The following is a 20,898-nucleotide window of genomic DNA, read 5'->3' as shown; positions in this document are numbered from 1 at the left end:
ATCCAGAACCTGACCACTTTTCAGAGCTTCTCCCGGGCCCCTTTGACAAAGCCCCTGCTACCTCTTGCCTTGATTGCACCAATGTTGTTCTTAGAAGAAGCCTCCTTCCTTCATGTCCTGCTATGCTCTGCTCTCCAGAGCAAATTTGCTCAAACTCACTGCTAACTCTCAACTTGGAGTAAAATCTGATTTCCTTACAAAGCGTCTCGGCACTCTAATGGACTAGATGCTAGGAGACTCTTGAGTGTGCCAAATACACACAAATATCCAGACTCCATGCTGACTAGTAGCTCTTCCTGGTTGCTCTTCACCCAAGGTTCCACTGTCTCAGTCCCATGCTCTCTCTAGACTTCTCCAATGTCTCCACACCAGCATGGCTTCCCTCCCCCCTCCTCTCTGTCCTCATTCCTCATCTTTATTTTTTTTCTCATAGTATTTATAACCACAAGATGTGTCTATGTGGTCATGCACTCATTATCAGTCTCACTTCATCAGATGGTGAGCTCTATGATGAAGGGGGCTTGGTCTGGCTCACAGATGTATCTCATCAGCTGACACAAGGCACATTAGATAGTTGCAGGAGAGAAGGAAAAAAATGTTGCAAATACTTCAAGCCCAGAAACTTACCCAAATTCAAATAGCTAGAAGAGATAGCTTCTCAAATGTCCATCAGCCTGAGCTAACCAGATCACATGCCTCTGCCCTTTCTTCAGCAATGAGTTGCCTCTCTGGATCATAGACTTTATTGACATTGGCATCGCTGCCAGGGTCAAGCAGAAGAACTGGAGGCAGATACTACTTCCAAGAAAAATGTGAAAAATAAATTTCATGGTAATAAATTGCCCATGATCTAATTATCATCGTCAAACAATTATTAAGAGCTCATGAGCACATGGTGCCCTGCTCAGCATGCTCCTCGGAGGGAGAGAGAACTAGAAAAGCAGACAACAGGAGGCCCATTAACGTGACTGATGCTTCAGTCTTCTATTTCATCCAAGGGATGTGAAAGAAACCAGAGTAAGAGAAGGCTAGAAGCTCAGCATAGACTTCACTTTCAGTAGCCAATCCAAGCCTATATGGAAATCCCCGGCAACTTTTGTGTCTTTTCCCTGAAGAGATGTGGGCCATAGGACAGTCCTGAAGGACCCCAGCAGGAAGGCACTGCTGAGTCCTTGCCAAGGTTGTAGGCTGATGGATCAACCACACCTGGCTCTGTCTAAGTTGGGTCTCTAAACTGGGCAGGTACCCAGACTGGCAAGGATGGTAGTCCTCTCCCATTATACCCACAGAGCTATTGGGCCCATCGAAATATGGCAAGGTGCAGATGGTATCGACTGCTAATTCATCATAAGCATTGATTCTCCTAACAAGCTCCTGGTGCTGAAACTACTAAAGTATATTCTGCTAAGTCAAATAGGGATGAGACTGTGGGTCAGAGGACATCACTCTGGACCATACCATCCCCATTTACCACAAGGCGTCCCCTGTGGAAAATAAAGATTCAATATCTGCACCTGAATCCATTGAGACATGTCTTTGAGAAATAGTGTTATTCAAATTTACAACTTCAGAACCATAAATGAGCTTATAGAAAGTAAACTTACCCTTCAGAGTAATCAAATCAAAATCCCAAGGCTCCTGAAATGCTCTTAATATTTAATATTTTTTAAATGAGGTACTTATAGGCGTGCTAGCACAGCGAGTAGCATCATAAAAACAGCTATCCTTAGGAGTTGCTCAGGAAAACAGAGACCCTTAATGCTACTTTAAGGGTTTTGAATTCTGTGTGTGTGTTTAAGTGTGTGCATATAGAATATATATAATGTCTTTAAACAAGACCTGTATTTTTAAAAATATCAACCAAAGAAGAGTCCACCATGGAACAAATAGATAGGCACCAAGCTGACACACCCACACTCCAGCCGTAGGGTAACCACCGACAAACCCTTCACTGGAATCATCATGGTGGGTACTCAAGGAACCAACAGTGGGGGTGCTGCTGCTTCATCTACCTCGTGAAGGAGACAAAAGGGAAACCCCAAGGGGCTGTGACTTGCCCACAGTGAAACTATGCACAGCAGAGCCAGCATTGAAACCCCTGTCTCTCTACAATGCTACACTGCTTTCCCAGACCCCCTTCCTAGCACGGGGCCTTTCCTGGGTTCTGATGGTATCTAGAAAGTCCTCTATAATAGCATTCATGGTAAGATCACAATTATAATGATCTGTTCTCTCACTGGTCTCCCTCACTAGACTGAGCTGCTGAGAACAGGAGCTTCAAATATCTTTGTGTCTTTGTATCCCAACACTGCGCCGAGATGGGTGAATGATGGGCAAGTGAGTGGCTGGGTGATGGATGAATCGATGAGTGAACTAACAGAGAAGGGAATACCTAAGTGAATGTGCAGATGAGTAATTAGATGAATTGATAGGTGGCTGATTTATAGACAGGTGAGTATGGGTGGTTGGACAGATTAATTGGTGAATGTATCACTACGTGAATGTAAGTATAAGTAGATTAATAGATGATTGAAAGATGACAGAATGAAGATGATAGATAGATAGACAGATAGATAGATAGATAGATAGATAGATAGATAGATAGATAGATGGATGGAAAGACAGACCAACAGGTTAACTGGTGAATGGGTGACTAAATGGGTACATAGAATTTTCATAAGCTGGATCTAGCTTCTAGCTATCCTTCATGAAACGTGGTTATCTGGACATGATACATTAAATGGAGGTTGATCAGTCAAAAGACATTGTCTACAACCACACTCTCAGCCACCGCCTTTATTTCTACTGCTCAGCTCTAATTTATCTGTTATCTGTCCATGATGGAGGCGGGGAGATAGTACCTGACAGCTCTGACATGGAGTTCTCAGGAAAGGGAAACTCAATGCTACCATATGATATTCTGATCCATACAGCTGTCCAATCCCCTCCTTGGTCAGAAAGAATTGCTTGATTTAATTCTTCAGGATGGAATTTCAAAGGCTGGTCAACTATAAGTAACAAACAAACAAAAAAAATCCCTGCATATCCATTTTAACTTGCAGCTGTCTAACTGCCTCAAGGGACTTTTGGTGGAAGATAATGAGTATCTATGCCCTCCTGATGTCTGCAGACCCTAGCATGGAAGGTTCCATCATGAACTTTATCTATGCTCAAAGCAGGCTGGGACAGAGTGGGTCTGTGAGGTGGCCTGGAATTCACGTAGTGCTAAACTTTCTGTGTAGTCAACAGATAGTTTATTAACTGCCCACTGGTTCCAAACCTAAGGCAAGGCATCAGGTATGCCCTAAGGAAACATACAATAGGGTGATGCAGAAAAGATGATGAGTATAAAACTAAATGACCACATCCATACAGTTAATAAACACATCTGTAAGGTGACATACACACTGACAGTGACAAGAGTCGGTGCTCTGAGAGAAGGACGTAACGTGGCAGAATATGGAGAAAATATGTTCTGACATCATTAGACACAAAGAGTAGGCACTTAGAAGAGCTCCCCACAGCCTACGTCAAACGGACCTGAGAGTTTCCACAAAGGACAAAGCTATTGGGCAACTTAGCAAATGGACTAAGCAACCTACTTAGAGGTGATCAGCTTGGGATATCCCTTTGGAGGAAGCCTAAGGAGGCAGGAGGTGGTGGCACTTGGGTAACAATAATCAAGAGAAATATTCTTAGGACCGCAGAGACTAGAGGAGCTAGCCCCTTGTCCCACTTGGAGGCAGTGGTTGTGTATTCTCTGAAGCCAGATGATGCTATCTGAGGGATTTCAGCCTGGAAGACCACAGCAGTTCCCTTGAATAGTTGCTTTGAGTTTCATTCATCCCTAGGACATGAGTCTCTAAATTTGTTGACAAAATCAAACTTTGAGGCCATTCAACTCTGAAACATGATGGCTCTTCCGAAGCTTGGGATGTCTTAGAAATCAGCCGCTGGTGCTCTAACCATAGTATGTTCGCTGAGAGACTCTGCCTTCCAGCTCTAAGGAGAACCAAGTGGAAGTTTACATCCTGTCCTTCCAGAGAGCCAGAACACTCTCATGTGGCCAGAGGAAGCCAGCAGGAATAGTTGTCTCCCAGTGCTCTCTGACTTAGAAACTAACGGCCTCAGCCCAACCTGTGAGGTGCTTGTACTGGTGACAGATGGTGACTTCTGGCTTTACAGGGCACAGTGAGGATCACTGGGCATGCACGGTCATGACACAGGCAGCTCAGACACCAGCCCACAGCTTCTTGAGCTAGAGGAAATGCTTTACTCCCCCATGCTCCGTGGCTTCCCACTCAGTGGTTAAGACAATGTAGGCTGCATTACAAATCAAAATAAGCAACAGTGCATTTTATAATTAGCCACAACTTGACAAATTAATTAGTACAACAGCACAGTGCGTTCCTTGAAGCATGGCTTACTATATTTTGCTTAGAGAATATATGTCACAAATTACGGATGTATTATTCAAGGTACTTATGCAATCAGAGTGGATTCTAAAGGTGCCCTTTTGATACCACATTCTGAGATAGAACAAGGGCTCAAGGCAGCTAGAAAAATCATCAAACCTACTATCCAAGCTTCAAGCCACAGAGGTGTTTACAAAGATTTGCTTCTTTTCCTGGAAGCATAACAAAAGCTGTCAAGGATCAACATCTGGCCTCCACAAAGAGTTCATGACAATTAGCAACTAGGGATGTGTGAAGTGGCAGAGGATGTGAGCCCCCAGAGATGCGGAGCCTGGTGATCAAAAGCAAGCAGGCTAGAGCCCCAACCATGTACTAGCTGTTAGTCAAGTGCCTCAGGAGAAAGCAGAGGTAGTAATGGTGATGGGAATATCTACCTTGCAGGGTTACTGGGAGGACTGGAGTGATGCTCACTCCAAAGTATGTAGACCAGAGCCTAGTCCATAGGAAGAGCTGGTAAAAGTCACTACTCTCTGGGCCAGGGAGATGGCTCTGTGTAAAACACTTGCTGTGCAAACACGAGGACCTGAGTTCAAATCCCCAGAAGAACAAAGCTGAGAACAGTAACACATTTCAGAAATTCAAGTACTTCTATGGTGAGATGGAGGGTGAAAGAGCTTCCTTGGATGCTCACGGTCTAGTTAACGGATAACACAAAGAGAAACCTTGTCTCAAACAAGATGGAAGACAAGGACCAACATAGGAGGCTGTCCTCTGGCAGGTGTGCCTGAACTCACACACACAAATGGACTTGTGCACACATATATCCTCATGCATACACACACGCACACGCACACACACACACACACAAACACACACACACACTACATCAAACACAAAAATAAAAAGAAAGAAAAATAGTCACTATTCTTACTTCAAGACATGTCCCTGGAAGGCTGAAGAAGTCGCTACATCAGGAAGGCTTGTGGGCAGGTCCATGCAGGCCTTGAAGAATGTGCTCCTCTGAGGACAGCCAAAAGCCTATTGCTTACTCATGCTAACTCAGAAGCTCAAACATGATTTCTCTTAGAGAACTAGTCAAGTTCATAGGGCTGCATGGACACACCAAAAGGCCATCTGTGACTGGGCAGTGAGAGCTCTGGCCAGCAGGGTGTTGGCCAGGGTCTAACATCTGGCTCTCTGGAGCAGGAGGCCCTGGGCTGTGTACTCACTCCCTTGTTGTTTTTATACTGTGATTTCCAAAATTCATATGTTGAACCACCAACTCTCAGTACCTCAGAATGGGGCTGTATTTGGAAAGTTCTTTAAAAAAGAATTTAAGTTAATTTTTTCTTTTTTTTTAAATATATTTTATTAATTTATTTATATTACATCTCAATTGTTATCCTATCCCTTGTATCTTCCCATTCCTCCCTCTTTCCCATTTTCCTCTATGACTGTGACTGAGGGGGACCTCTTCCCTCTGTATATGTTCATACGGTATCAACTCTCTTCTTGACAGCCTGCTACCAAGGCCTCCCCATCCAGGGGGCGTGGTCAAATATGAGGCACTAGAGTTCATGTGAAAGTCAGTCCCCACTCTCCACTCAACTGTGAAGAATGTCCTGTCCATTGGCTAGATCTGGGTAGGGGTTCGAAATTTACTGCACGTATTGTCCTTGGCTGGTACCATAGTATGAGCAGGACCCCTGGGCCCAGATCCACCCATCATAATGTTCTTCTTGTAGGTTTCTAGGACCCTCTGGATCCTTCTATTTCCCCACTTAAGATAAAATTGAGTTATATAGGTAAGCCATAATACAAGATGACTGCTCTGGATATTAGGATTGCGTGTGTACGCAAACAAACAAAACACACACACACACACACACACACACACACACACACACACACACCCTTTCCGTGGTGTAAAGACAGCTACTTCCAAGCCAAAAATGGACCTCAGAAGGCCTATGCTATTGACACTGTGATTCGGAACTCAATGTGCAAAACTGTTTGAGAACGGATGTCAGATGTTAAAACCACCGCACCTGAGATGCTCTGCCACAGCAAGGCGGTACACTAATATTCCTGCATGACAAGTTTTACGCTCCCAGTGTGATGTCCCTAAAGGGACAGATAGAGACAAGATGCACAGGAGTGTCTCTCATGAGTGAGGACAAGGGGGAGGGGCGGTGTCAAATAAAACCACAGCTAAAATTAAGCCCAAGACTACAATCTCACATTCTTAGGACAGGCTCTGTTCTTGGAGGGATCAAAGGGTCTTAAACAAGTTCATTCTGCAGAGATGGTGCTTGCCAAGGAACCTGTGGTCCCATTAGCTTTAGGTGCTGTGTTCCATACTGGAGAGGGAATCTAAAACTCCTTGTACAGTTACACAGCCCATACTAGCCTCTGTGACTCCCCTTCACCTTGGCTTCCTGGCAGACCAACTTCCAGCCTGGTCCTTCCCACTAGCCCATTTTGAAAGTTATCCTTCAGAACGCTTGAGCATGTCTGTAGGGATTAACTTTGTGCTGGTAAGTTGTGTGGCCTTAAAAAACAATCCTGTTGCTCATATGTACCCTGGGAGTACCGTCTTCCCACAGGCCCCACCCCTCTTTTCTCCATGATGACTTTTAATCCTAGATCAAAACCATCCTGGTAGTGTGAGCAAGCCAAATAGATGGCATGGCTCCACAGGTTTTGCTTTCTGAAAAGCTCTAGAATCCAGCCTCACCCTACATCACTACTGTTACAGACCTAGGTTGGAGTCTAGAAAGCATCTCCTATGATATACAAGTTCTTGGGTCACAGAACAAGGAACTGAACCAAGGGCACATGGACAGTGGTAGAAAGAGACAGTTCATGGCAAAGAGCCACTTTTGTTCCCTGGGTTTGTCAAAGATTTTAAAGAAAAAAGATCATCCTTTAGATACACTAAAGAAAAGGCTGTGGGGACTGTGGCTGTTCTCAGACTGCTTGCTGGGGAAGCTGACCGGGTGGAGGCCAGACTAATAGATGAATCTCCATGGGTACAGCCTGAGGAAGGCACATGATGAGGAAACAGCAGCAAGCCCACATCTGGATTCAGCACCCAAACAAGCCTGTCGTCTAGCAAGAAAGCAGATGTTTCTAAATAAGGCTGGTGCTCTCAGAAGAACTGGATATAAATAATTGGCCCCCAGAAGCAGAATGTGGGTGACAGAAAAAAAAATACATATGGGCTTCTGCTGCCTTGTGCCCAGGTGGACCAAGAAATGCTAGGGGGCAGGATTATCCCTGCTGAATGGGGTGCTCTCTGTGAAACACTGAGCGGGTAATGTTCGACAAACCACTGAACCTTCCCCCATTTCAGGAGAGTTACCCACAGAGTTGGTTGAATCTTAATACTGTGGAAGGCTGAGAAGAGATGCTCTCTGGGGCAGGGGTGGGGGAATCTGTATGCAGCAGCTCCTGGCTCGCTCGCTCGCTCTCGTTCTCTCTCTCTCTCTCTCTCTCTGCAACTCTACCTCCCTCTGCCTTCTTTTCTGCTATGGCTTCTTTCTTTGTACTCGCCCCCTCTCTTTCCTTGCCTCTTGCTCACTCACTAGTATGTGTCACCTGCAATTTGGACATCAGTTATGTACCCACTGAAGCTGACCACTCCACTCCACCCACTCATGCCTACATTTTCTGAGAACATCTTAGAGGAGTAGATGTAGGGTCAATTCTCCTGCCACCTGTTTCCTGCAAAGCTACCCAGTATGAGCCCTGGGACTAGTCGATGAGTCCTTGTGGACCCATCACCTGCAAGGCCTGCAGTCTTGCAGATACCACAGCCACCAAGTAGAGCATGTGTCTGGCACCGTTACTACCACTGGTCTCAAGTGAGCAACAAAGGAACTCTGGACTGCAAGCCCATGAGTCCTAGGGAAGAGGCTGTAGAAACTTCCAGGTAAATGCTGTTGAAAGGTGGTGGATTAGAGCTGGTAGGAGAACTGGCAGTTACTTTCCAGAGTAAAGCCAACTGAGAACAACCTGAGGCATCCTAGTTATCCTAACTTGTATGAAAGTCACACACCCTGGGCTCTAACCTGAGCCTGCTTAGTCTTGGCAAGGTAAGTATAACTTAGAACAACCCACTAACCATAAGGCTTCAATTTCCAGCCCCATAAAATCTGTTTCCTGCCCACATCTCTTGTGATGTATAACAGAGAACACGCATGCTCCGGGACTCAGGAGTTAACTCTGAAAAGGTTAGGAAAACAGCTCTGTCATCAGAAGAACAGACAAAGGCAGAGCTGCCTGAGGAAGCTGGAGGAAAGCCCAGATGGATCCCGCTACTTCTCACCTGATGTTAGCATGCCATCCCTGCCCCCGGATAACCTGAAGCCCACTACAGAGGGCCTCCCCACCTGGGAAGGTGAGCCCTCCTCTCCAGGTGCCAGATCTACCCGATAGGACCAGAAAAGGCCCAGTGGCAGTAACCTGAATGGTCTCCATGAAATTTCTCTGATAGTCCAAGCCCAAATAAGAGGAAGACTCCGCAGGTGCCCAGAGGTGGTTCATAAACTTCCTTCAAGTCCTATAAATGGTTGTATGAGCTTAGAGGTTCTTATAACACATGTCTCTCTATCCCTTCCTGCTAGATGACTGTCCCACTTTGCTGAGACAGACAGGACATGTGCCTCTGTTCTCTCGGACTCTAAGATCATCATCTCAGCACTGGGTTGGAAGCCCTCCCTCTCTACTCATTCCCTCCATCCCCCTCCCCCACCAAGAGGCTCCAAAAAAGATGATGACGTAGGTAGACTTGGAGATCATCAGTCCAAGTGAAATAAGCCACGAGCAGAAAGAAAAGGCATTCCTGAAGACCTTTTAGAAGGTGTTTTTCTCCCAGAAGTTGGATCTGGTGTTGATACTAGCCCAGACTGGAAAGAGCAGAGGAGAGGGTAGGCATGAGAAAAGGCTGGCCAGTGGGTTCTGGACTACAGGTAGAAAGAGGCAAGAGGTTCTGGCACTGTATTTAAAAAGACTCAGATTAAAACATTAAAAGATATAAAAAAAATATATTTAAAAATTCAGACTAGAAAAATGCTCTACACATTTCAAAAAGAAAGAAAAAAGAATTTGAAGATTTTTATCATAAAGAAATGACAAATGCTTGAGTTCACAGATAGCTAGCCTTATTTAAGCATTACACACACATACACACAAACACACACACACACACCAACAAAAACAACAACAACAAAACCATCACAGTACCCCATAAAAATATACATTTTATATTTTAGTACCTGTTACAAACTAAAACATTTTTAAAGCTACTATGAAAAAGAAACACAGACCTCAGGGACCATCATCTATCCCTGTATAACTACAGCAGAGGTGGAAACTTCTTGAAGGTAAGGGGGCAGGGCTAAACTTTGAGGAGGGAGGCAGGGAGCCCCAGGACCGAGGGGGAAGGGAACATCTTTCTCCCCTGGGAGCCTCTCCCCTGGTCTGAGCCAGCAGCTCTCCTGCAGGCCTCTTGCCTCAGGTCCCTGCAGGCAGCTGTCATTACTGCAGGACGGGCTCCAGAGGCTCAGAGGCAGGTAAGGGCCCAGGTGGGCTGGCTGCAGGCTATAGGTGACCTGTCTTGGCCCTACATCTGGCTGGAGCTTCAATTTGATCTCTCACTAACTCAGCTCAACCGAATTCTATAAAATTCCCTGTGGAATTGCACACAACATTGTAAATAATCTAACTCCCAGAGTTCTGGCCACTCTTGAAAAAACAAATTCTCCTCACATCCTCCATTTCTGTTTTCTAGATGTTAGCTCTTATTGTGAGTTTCACCAATCTACAAAAAGTGGCACTTTCCAGAACATCAAACACTGAGATCTTTACCTACAAGGTGACATAGTTCCATGTTAGGTAACTGATATATGTCAATAGAAAATGAAAACAAAATTATTGTATATGATTATTGGGAAATTTAGTAAACATTATCTACAGTGCGCATTGAAACGCTGAGATTAAATTCCATGTTACATATAATTCCATTTTACAGCTACTTGCAACAGTCCACGGGACAGACACTGCTCCCCACAGCAGGGTTCTTGAGGACAGAAAGGAACAAAGGTATACTGGATGCTCTGCCCACTGTGTCTAACAGGCACTAGTACATAGCAAGTGTCATTTACTTGTCTGCTAAATAAAAGAACAACTGGACCAATAGCTTTCCACTGCAAAGTCTGTTTGTTTAACTCCCTGGCAAAGCTCCCACAGTCAGCACTGACCTAAGCGGTGTTGCCATGTTAGCGAGTGGACTTGACATTGGTTGTGTCTGAATCACCAGTCCTTCTGCAGAGGCGGGAAAGCTGGAAACCTTGCTATCCCAAAAAAAGAGTTCTGATTTGTTTAGAAAAGTACAGCCAGGTATTCATAAAAGCACTGCTCTGTCTACTCTTGCTTTTCTCTGTTACATAGAGAGTAAATTACAAGGTCAGTCTTCCCAGGGATCTGGAGACCTAACCTCCCACAAGGAACCTTTTTTTTTTTTTTTTTTTAATCTAATCACACACAAAAATAGCTATTACAGGCAATCCATGCCCACACAGAATTCCCAACTCTTCAAGATGTGTAAGGAGCAATGGGGAGGAGATCAGCGGGCTAGTGATTTCCAGACTTCCAGGGGCCTCACATTTCTTGGCTACAGGGGAATTCAAAGGCCCGTGTTCTTGGGTAGAACTTGGCAGCTTATCTTCGTAAGTTATCTTGAATGTACTAAGAATAAATGCTACTTTGACTGCCAAGCTGAACGCTGCAGCAATAAGTCCTGGTACGAAGCAAGAGCATCTTTAGACCTTGTGTCAGTGTCAGACAAAACTGCACAAATTTATCCCATATTAGGGGCAAATGCCATGGGCCAGAACCACCCATTAACCCTGAGATACATGAGAATACAAATCCTTGTTCCTATGGAGCCTGCAGCCAAGTGAAAATGAATTATACATGGACAAACTGAGCGATGCTTAGCATGCACCAGATACTGATGTTGCAACCTTAATCCAGACAGCAGCCCAATGCGGTAGATTTCGTTATCACCCACAGGAGAAAAAACCTGAAGCATGGAAGTAAAGTAGCTTGTTGGAAACTGCAGCTGTTACTGGCAGAGCTGGGATTCAAACCTTGACTTTCTGCCTTTGGGAACCTCACTTCTGACGCTGGCAGTCACCTGGTGAGTAGAGGTCTAGGAACCTTGGGCTCCATATATCCACATATTATATAGCAGTGGCTGCAGAGCAAAATGATCATATGATAAGGTAATCAATAGGGTAATGGTGTGGGGAAAATTACCTTGACAAGTGAGACCAGGAATTTTTCTTTCTAAAAGAATTGTCTGCTGAGGACATTTGACAGTTGCTTATGGTAATAAATGGACCACATAGGACCCGGGGCTGATTGGCCCAAAATTTCAAGGGAAGAGAATTTAGCCTGTGCTGTAAAGGAAAGTGAGTGTATGAGGCTTCTGAGACTACTAGGAGAAAAAGGATCAGGATCGGAGAAAGCGAGAACAGGGTGGCGAGAGAAATGCGAGGCCCCGAGTGATCGCAAAACACCCAGGCAACCTTGAGGAAGGCCTAGCAGTCTCGTGAAAGGTTTGTGATGGCTCATTGACAGGAAAGAAACTGTTGCTGTGGGTATGAGCAGGGGTGACCAGGCATTTTCACTAGAACTTGACTATGACTAAGTTCTTGGTTATAGTCACCATGACTCCATCACATAGACAATTAAAAAGTTCCCCCTTCTGTTCTTTGTTTCAGAATCTATCCCTCCAAATAGTTGGCTTGATGAAGATCTCATATAATAAACCATGAATTCAATTTAACCCACCTAGATTAATCTCTACGACATCCAAAAGAATTAGTCTCTTGACAAGTGACACAGTCAAGGAAGAGGGTGCTGTGCTCTCATCTTAGACAAGGGTCCTCATAAAATCCCCCAGACACTAATTACTACCTCACAATTAATTTCCATCATCAGTAAATGATCGAAATGGTTAAACTCTCTTCATCAATTGGACAGCACAGGTTCAGAGAGATCAAATACCTGCTGAGATGCCATGCTTCCCTAAAGACCCAGCGTGAATTCCACTGGGGTAGGCCCAGCAACAGGGGCCTCTCCCAGTGCTGCAGAGACCGTGATTGTGCAACCTCAGCTTGCTACTGTTTCTCTGGAAGCCGAAAGGAATGAGTACATTGAAAATAATTAGCTGCTCATACACCAAATCAATTAATCTTAGTTAAGCTCATTGAAATCTCAGACTCAGTTACTGAAAATACCAAACTTGAGTTGACCACCAAAGGCAACACCCCAAGCAGGAAACCCATTCAAGAAAATTACTCCATTCCCTGAACTCCCTGGACCCTGATGGAGGAGAGGGGAGCCTGGCAATAGACAAAAGAGTAATCCGCAAGAGTGGAGCTGAGCCAACTCCTGCTTTCAAGGCCCAAGCCAGTCACACTTTATTAAAACATAAGCTGAAAATCACTTATTCTGCATTAGGTGATTAATAGTGTTGGCCCCATCCTGGGACAGAGCGACAGCCCTGAGAAATGACGCAATTACTCCCAGTGAATGGGAGCATTACAGGACTTGTTACTAACAGGGTGGTGTGTACAATTTCATGGTTAATTAGGACGTTGGGGGGAGCGCCGCTACATTACCCAGCCTCAACAGAATTCCTAAGCTGCCCTGCTCTCTGTGCTTTCAAATTGTTATGAAATAAACTTCAAGAATTAAGGAAATCAAAGATGCTCTGGGTTAATTAGAAGCCAGCAATGATTGCAGGAAATGATTTGGGGGGTAATCTTGGACCAGCCAGGTCCCAGTGGCCTCTCACACCACTCTGATGCCCTCCATGGCGCAGCAAAAGCACTTGGAGACATGGTTTCCAGGGAGAAAAATGAGTTTTAATCAAGACTGGGAAATGGAATTACATGTGTAATTAGATAGAAATAGCCACAAAACCACAAGCTGGGAGCTCGCTGCAATATCAAGCCTCTGTTCTTGGAGACCAGTGAGAACTTAGGCATAAACTATGCTGATGAAGGCATTTGAGTTGTTCTCTGGCCCAACTGGAACTTCCCAGGAGAGGAATAAAGGTTGCTCTGTACTCACTGGAAACAGCCCACGTGGTGATGCGGCAGGCTGCACTCCTTTTGTGGGTCTCTGCTTTTTACTCTCCTGTCTGTGACCTGTAGCTTACCACCCTTGCACCAAAATGATCATGTGATCCTTTTTGTCACTTTGAGGAAACAGACTCCACATGTCCACAGGAAAAGCCAGACTTTTTCAAGGCTCTAAGATCAAAGATCATAAATCCAGTGCTCTAATTTGTCTTCATTTCAAGTTCATAGGCATAAAAAGCAAACTGCCATGCTTAACAGAGACAATGATTTCTGTGACCTCCCACCAGGATCACTTGAGTGTCCATCTTATGCAAAAGCAGGACAAAGAGGCAGCCACTGCCTGGGATTGTGAATATATCAGTACTCACTTTCCTGAGAATGTTTGCAAAGACACACAAGGGCTTCAAGAAAGAAGGCACCCAAACTTTGGAGACCTAATGGGTTTTCCAAGACAGGGTTTCTCTGTGTAGCTTTGGCTGTCCTGGACTTGCTTTGTAGACTAGGCTGGCCTCGAACTCACAGTAATCTGCCTGCCTCTGCCTCCCAAATACTGGGATTAAAGGTGTGTGCCACCATGCCCAGCTGAGACCTAAGTCAAAGGGACTGGTCAAGTAGTCCAGAGTGGCTTTCCAAGGCAAAAGGCAAGCGGGGTTATGCAAAAAGATCTGGGAAAATAACTTCAAGGAAAGGGATGTTTAGAACAGTGACCTGGGTTCAATCTCCCAGGCCAAAGGTCCATGACCATTTGTAGGCAGTGGCAAAGGCCTCTTCCCTCCTGAGCAAGACTGGGGGTATTTGAAAATGTCAAAGGAAGGAAGGAAGGAATATACATTATTGTGGGCTCACCTAGTCTGAGGTTCATTAGCTTTCTGCTCATGAAACGGAAGACTCACCTGTTGATCATATATTACATATTACAATATTTCAGAATTATAATAATACTGGAGATAATATAAAAAGACTGGTATGGTGGTTTTAATGAGAAAGATCTCCACTAACTCATATGTCCTAAGTCTTGGTTCCCAGTTAGTGAAACTGTTTCAGAAGGGTTAAGAGGTGTGGCCTTGACAGAGGCGGTATGTCACTAGGGTTGTGGTTTGAAGCTTCGAAAGCCCTCATCAGGCCCAGTGTCTCTCCCTGTGTCTGCTGCCTGCTGACCAGGATGTAAAACCCTCAGCTACTGCTCCAGCGCCATGCCTGTGTGCTCACCACCATCATGGTCATGAGCTAACACTCCAAAACTCTAAGCCAGCCCCCAGTTAAATGCTTTCTTTTATAAGAGTTGCCTTGGTCACGGTGTCTCCTCATAGCAATACTAACCCTAACTAACACACTAGGACACACTGGAAAGTTCACAAAAGCACTACAGCTCTGCACATCTTTTTATTCTCTCTCTTTTCTAGGACATAGTTTCCTTCTCTGTCAAATGAAAGTACTCATTCACCTTCCTGATAGAACTAAAACAAGATTGAAGACAAAAAAAAACAAAAAACAAAACAAAAACAAAAACTCTCTATGAGGAGCCTCGTATGAAACCCTTGACATAGGTCATCTCATTCTTGGTCATGAGCCTAGTATCACGAATGTACCCTTCTTTCACAGATGGGATGTTGAGGTTCAACGAAGGTAAGAAAGCTGATCTGAAAGCCACTAGCTGGTAAATGGCAGACTGAGAAGTAACTTTGTGTTGACAATAGATGCTGAACACAATGCCACTAGGGGGTACTAAACATGTATGAGCAATTGGTCTGGCCCACAGAGCATGGAAAGTTCCCCTTATGCCTCCCTCTCCCTCTCCCTTTCCCTCTCCTTCCACAGGACTCAGATTAAATCTCTTGAAATGTGAAGGTATCTCTCATACATTACATTGATTCATTTCAAATTTTGCTCTGTTAGATTTGACCCAACATTTGACCCCACACAATACTTTTTAGATTGGATCCCAGCACTATAGTGTGTCACTCCCATCCCAATTCTTAAACTCATTATTTCCGGGATGAAAAGGACAGGTAGGGGTAGGGAGACTGGATGGCCTGGGAAGGGTTTGGCTTGATGTGATCCTGGGGAGCTGATATGCATGCAACACAGATATACATACAAGACATGGATTGTGTATCATTGGCACTAAGAAGAATCCACCCCCTCTCCAGGTATGGGGGCCTGACAAGAAAGAACTGGGGCGACTCTAGAGGTCAGGCATTTCCCAAGGGTCTAGATCTGTTGATAGGAACAGTTACAACACTTCATTTAAACTCCTCGGACCAAGTTCTTTCCACAAGTCCAGCTTGTTCAAATCTCTAAGAGTCACACACTTGCTTTCCAGAAACATCTTGTTCCTTCCTGCTCTTACCTTTCCACTCTTTTGTTTGCCATCCCTTAAGCCCCCAGAGCTGTCATTAGCCTTTGTTTAGCAGCATGTCCATGTTGTCTGTTCCTTGGTTTTAAAAGGTGACCCTCCCCTCCCACTATGAACAGTATTATATGTGTACATGTTAAGCACCTGCCAGAGAATGCACTCTCAAATCATCTGCACATCCACCTCTGTCAAGTCCGCTGGCAGTGGAGAAACAATAGAATCTATACAAACATGGAACCCCATGTATGTTCTATGAGCTTCAGCCTCGTGGAACTCCACAGCAACTCACATTCAGACACCACTGAGATACCAAGTCAAGACACAGGTAGTGATGGGAGGACGCTTGACTGTTCCACTTTTTAAGAAATGTCTGGGATTTTTCCCTAGAGCTTGCCACCCAACCGACCCAGCTGAATTAGTTAGGTCCGGGGCCAGTGGAGGGGCCTGACCACTGCAACAAGATAGAGAGGACCAGGAAGCCACTCAGTGCCAACCTCTGGCCTTGAACAGACATCTACACACAGAGAGAAGGGGGAAGAGTCAATAGTTATATATACAAAAGAAGACTAATTTAAAATTTTAATATGAAGGGATAAAAGGGATAATTCAAAAAGATAGTAAGCTAAATACCTAGGGATAAACTGGCCTCGACATGCACAAACCTATATACAGAAAGCTCTTAACAGAGGAAGATGGGGTAAATATGGAAACACATTCACTTATTTGAACTTTTGGCTTTCCCTAAATTGATTTATATATTCCCAATAAAATACCAATTGGCTGGTTTAGAGCATTAGATGGGATAAATTTTTACAGTTCAAAGAGTAGAAAAAGCTATGGAAGAAAATGAAAAAGAATAGAGATGGTACAGGAAATCTAATCATACAACATGTCAAAATACCCAAAGTTAAACTAAAATAAGTCAGTATGTTTAGATTAAAATATGTCTAATAACATATATTTTAGTATATTACAGTTTCAAAAGTCAGTGGGGCAAAGATGAAGTATGCAATGAAGAATGAAATAATTATATATAAGGTATATTACAAATCAATTTTATATTTTCCTTTTATGTGAACCGTTGTTTTGCTTGCATGTAGGTATGTGAACCACATATGAACAGAAGAGGACATCAGATCCACTGGGTTACAGCCAGCTGTGAGAAATCACATGAGTACTAGGATTGAAATTCTGGTACTAAAATTAAATTTTAGATTTAAATGTTTTCAATGAGACCATAAAGGTACCAACAAGAAAAAAATTTATTTCTTTATAAACTGTGTATAGATTAATGTTTTTCATATGACTAAAGCTCAGACACAATAAAGAACAAGATCAATAATTTTACTATGCAAATAAAAATATTTTCATGAAAAACAAAGCAAAACAAATTACGTGCAATATTTTCAACTACACCAAAGATCAAAAGATAAAAATCCCTACTGCGTGGCTCTCCATGATATCAACAGAAAAATGGGCAGAATGCAGAAACACATAGCCAGCAGAAAATAAAATACAAGTAACTTCTGAGCATCTGCAAAAATGCCTCATGCCACTCAGAAGAAAGACGCAAGTTAAAGCCATGCTTTGCTACTAGTTTTATGCATCAGATTGGGAAAAGTCCTGAAATTGATTGACGGATTCTATTGACAAAACTATGGAAAAGCAGGCACACTTACACGCTGTAGGAGTAAAGGCAGCACGGCCATTTTGGAAAGGGATTTTGCAGTATCTATCAAAGTTACCAATGTAAAAATCCTTTTACTCTGCAGTTCCATTTTTAGAAATTCATCCTATGGATATACTTTCAAAACTGCAAGCTAACTGACCTAATTGCAAGGTTATTCTCTGCACCTTATTTTTTCAAAGCAAAATATTGGGTGGAATCAAAATTTGTCATTAGAGAGCTAGTTTAAAAGATTACAGCACAACTAGGCAATCAAACAATCTGCAGCTGATTAAGACGATGGGCAGACCCTTCATAGACTAATGTGGAGAGATCTGTAAGCGTGCTTCAGAGTGAAAAAGCAAAATGCAGAATAAATAGATGTGCTGTGAGTCTCATCAACTTCAAATAAATCTACACCTACCTGGGAAAAGCCTCAGCTGAGGAACTACTCCTCCAGACTGTCCTGTGGGCATGTCTGTGAGGCATTTTTTTTTTTTTATTAATGATTGATGTGGGAGGACCCAGTCTAGTGTGGGTGGTGCCATCCCTGGGCAGGTTATCCTGGGTAGTATAGGAAAGCAGGCTGAGCAAGCCATGGAAAAGCAAGGCAGTAAGCAGAGCCCCTCCATGGTTCCCACTTCTGCTCCTGCTTGAGTTCCTGACCTGACTTCTCTCAATGACAGACCATGGTCAGACATGTAGGCCACAAGCCTCCTTTTCCTCCCCAAGTTGTGTTTGGTCATAGAGTTTTATCACAGCAATAGCAAACTAGGACACTGGGTGCACAGTGGACCCCCATTAGCATAAAAACATCAAAGAACATAAATCTACTTATGAAAAATCTAAGAGTCACAAAATGAATAACTTCTGAGATACAAAACATATTAGAGTTTAGAAACTATCTATACATTTTGGCCTGCTAATTTTTTAATGTATCGACTCATGTTCATGAATTAAATGAATATGCTAAAGACAAATAAATGGTAATGGAACAAATCATAGAGATTACAAGAACCAAAGAAAACTCTAGAACTACATGGACTGGAAAGAATATGGAGTAAAGGCTAGTTATAGATAGGAGGCCAAGACTCTTTGGAGCTAAAACAAAAGGAAGTGATACTTGCAGATGACTGAAACTGTGAAAGAATAGTCTCCAAGTGCGTCCTATAATGTGCTTTAACTCTTCATATAAATTACATAAAACTCCCCTGTGCACATATACATCTATTCCACAATTCAAAGCATTTTAATAGGCGATGAATGCTCTTCATACTAGAAATCTCCTGTAAGGAAATCATTACAAATATATCCAAAGCCTGAGTTGCACACATGAGCCCCAACACAAATGTTCAAAGATAAATGAGTAATTAAACAAACAATTGCCTTCTATACAATGCAATGCCAAGCGGGCACCTGATGTTGTAACATATTTAAGGATATCAAAAATGTTTGCTCTCAGCTGCAAAGATACACACCAACACATTAACTGCAACTACCTCCAGGAGGGCATCATGGATAAGTTTATTCTTTTTGCACATGCACGTTTTCTCATTTTTACAGTGAATATATGTTGCCTGTGTAATAATAATAGAGCTTTTTAAAATGTGGGAAAACAAAGACCCAGTTTAGTTGAACAGTGTCTGTGAGAGCTGCCCAACTGGACATCTCCTTGTCTAAACTCTCCACTCTAATAATTTCCAAACCACAATGGTGAGATCCAAAGACTGTCCACAGAGGCTACAGAGAGAGAGCAAGAGGCCTGGGGAAGAGGGAAAGTCAGAAGTTCATAAGTTCCATGTCATGGCCTCCTAACCCTGTGCATGCACACATTTGTGCATACAACAACAACACACACACATACACGCATGCATAAACTTACGCGCAGACAGAGAGACAGAAGGAAATAGAGAGAGGCAGACAGAGATAGACAGAGATAGAGGCAGCACAGTGACAACTAAAGTACCTCTACTTGGCTGTATTGTACAAATAGGATTTAACTTTAGTAAAGGGGTGCCTGGACCAAAGACAACTATGCCATGAATGTCTGTCTTTATGTCTAGTCTAGATTCCAGGATCTTATACACAGTGATCATTACCACTATAGCTGCTTTCTCAGGACAGAAAAAATGATGTGAAAACACCACTCGAAGCCCAAAGGCATTATACAACAGAACTGATGGAGAGACAAGAGGAGTTTCTGTCCACTACAGTAGGTCTGAGGTTTGGGCCTGGGCACCTGGAAGGCAAAGATCCAATGGCACCCTAAGAAACAAAGACTAGCCCATAGCCCCTCACACCTAGCCTCTGCCTAGTCAGAGAGCAGTCACAGTGGCCAAGGGCCAGAGAGGCCAGGACCAAGGAGTCACAGGAAACAGTTGGCCACCGGCTCTTTGGAGGGAATGCCACGTATCTCTTGGGCTGCAGCCTCGAAGATGATGAAATCTTTCTGGAGGTGCTCATCCAATTCCAAGATGGCTGCCACATTCCCACAGTGGTAGGAGTGATTAGGTGCTGACTACACAGTAAGCACAGCCTCATTGAAATGCCACTTGTAACCTTCCATCACCAATTGGTGTGCACAGCAGATCATGTCAGTGTTGCTGGCTACATTGAACTGGTCCACCACATCACTGCCAAACAGATAGCCTGCCCCACTGGGGCTCACTCCCCAGTGTGTTGTGTCTTCAAGGTGACCATAGGAGGTCACACATGGATCCATCAGGGGGTACCTCTTGCTTTCAGTCAATCATCCGGATCTGATGCAGGGTCTGGATGGAAGGGCCCCCATGCACACAGAAGATTTTGTCATCAATGATAGCAGACAGGCTGAGATAGTCAAAGATCTCAGTATAGTAGTTCCATACAGTCACCAAGCCATATTTGCGCAAGCACTCATCATAGAAGCCATAGACCTGAGTAATCTGGTGATTCTCATGGTTGCCCCAGATCAAAGTGATATGGCCAGGGTATCAAACCTTAAAAGCCAGCAGGAGGAAGAAGGTTTCAACACTGTAGAAACCATGGTCCACGAAGTCTCCCATGAAGAGGTAGTTGGTCCCAGGGACATCACGAACAGCTCCTTGAGGTCATAGAATTTTCCACGGGTGTCACCATATCCTGTGACAGACAAGTCCACCCTCTATACATTGCTCTCCTCTACCAAGATCTCTCTGGTCTTAGCGCAAAGGACCTTTACTTCACTCTCTTTGATGGGCTCACAGCGCCGCAACTGCTTGATCTGCTGGTCAAGATCATTAATTTCCACCATTGCCCATAGCTTTTCTTATGAGTAAAGCAACA

The 20,898-nt window shown here is 43.8% G+C and overlaps 1 protein-coding gene and 1 pseudogene across 2 annotated transcripts in view; both read right to left on the bottom strand.

Moving 5' to 3' along the window:
- Grid1 (glutamate ionotropic receptor delta type subunit 1) overlaps positions 1–20,898 on the bottom strand; it is a 735,616-nt gene that overhangs the window by 437,099 nt on the left and 277,619 nt on the right. The window lies entirely within an intron of this gene.
- LOC127185610 (serine/threonine-protein phosphatase 4 catalytic subunit-like) lies at positions 19,961–20,866 on the bottom strand (annotated as a pseudogene).

This window comes from Acomys russatus, chromosome 3, assembly GCF_903995435.1.
Source record: "Acomys russatus chromosome 3, mAcoRus1.1, whole genome shotgun sequence".
Lineage (NCBI taxonomy): Eukaryota > Metazoa > Chordata > Mammalia > Rodentia > Muridae > Acomys > Acomys russatus.
Note: the sequence above shows the minus strand (reverse complement) of the source record. Positions and strands in the feature narration are given on the sequence as shown.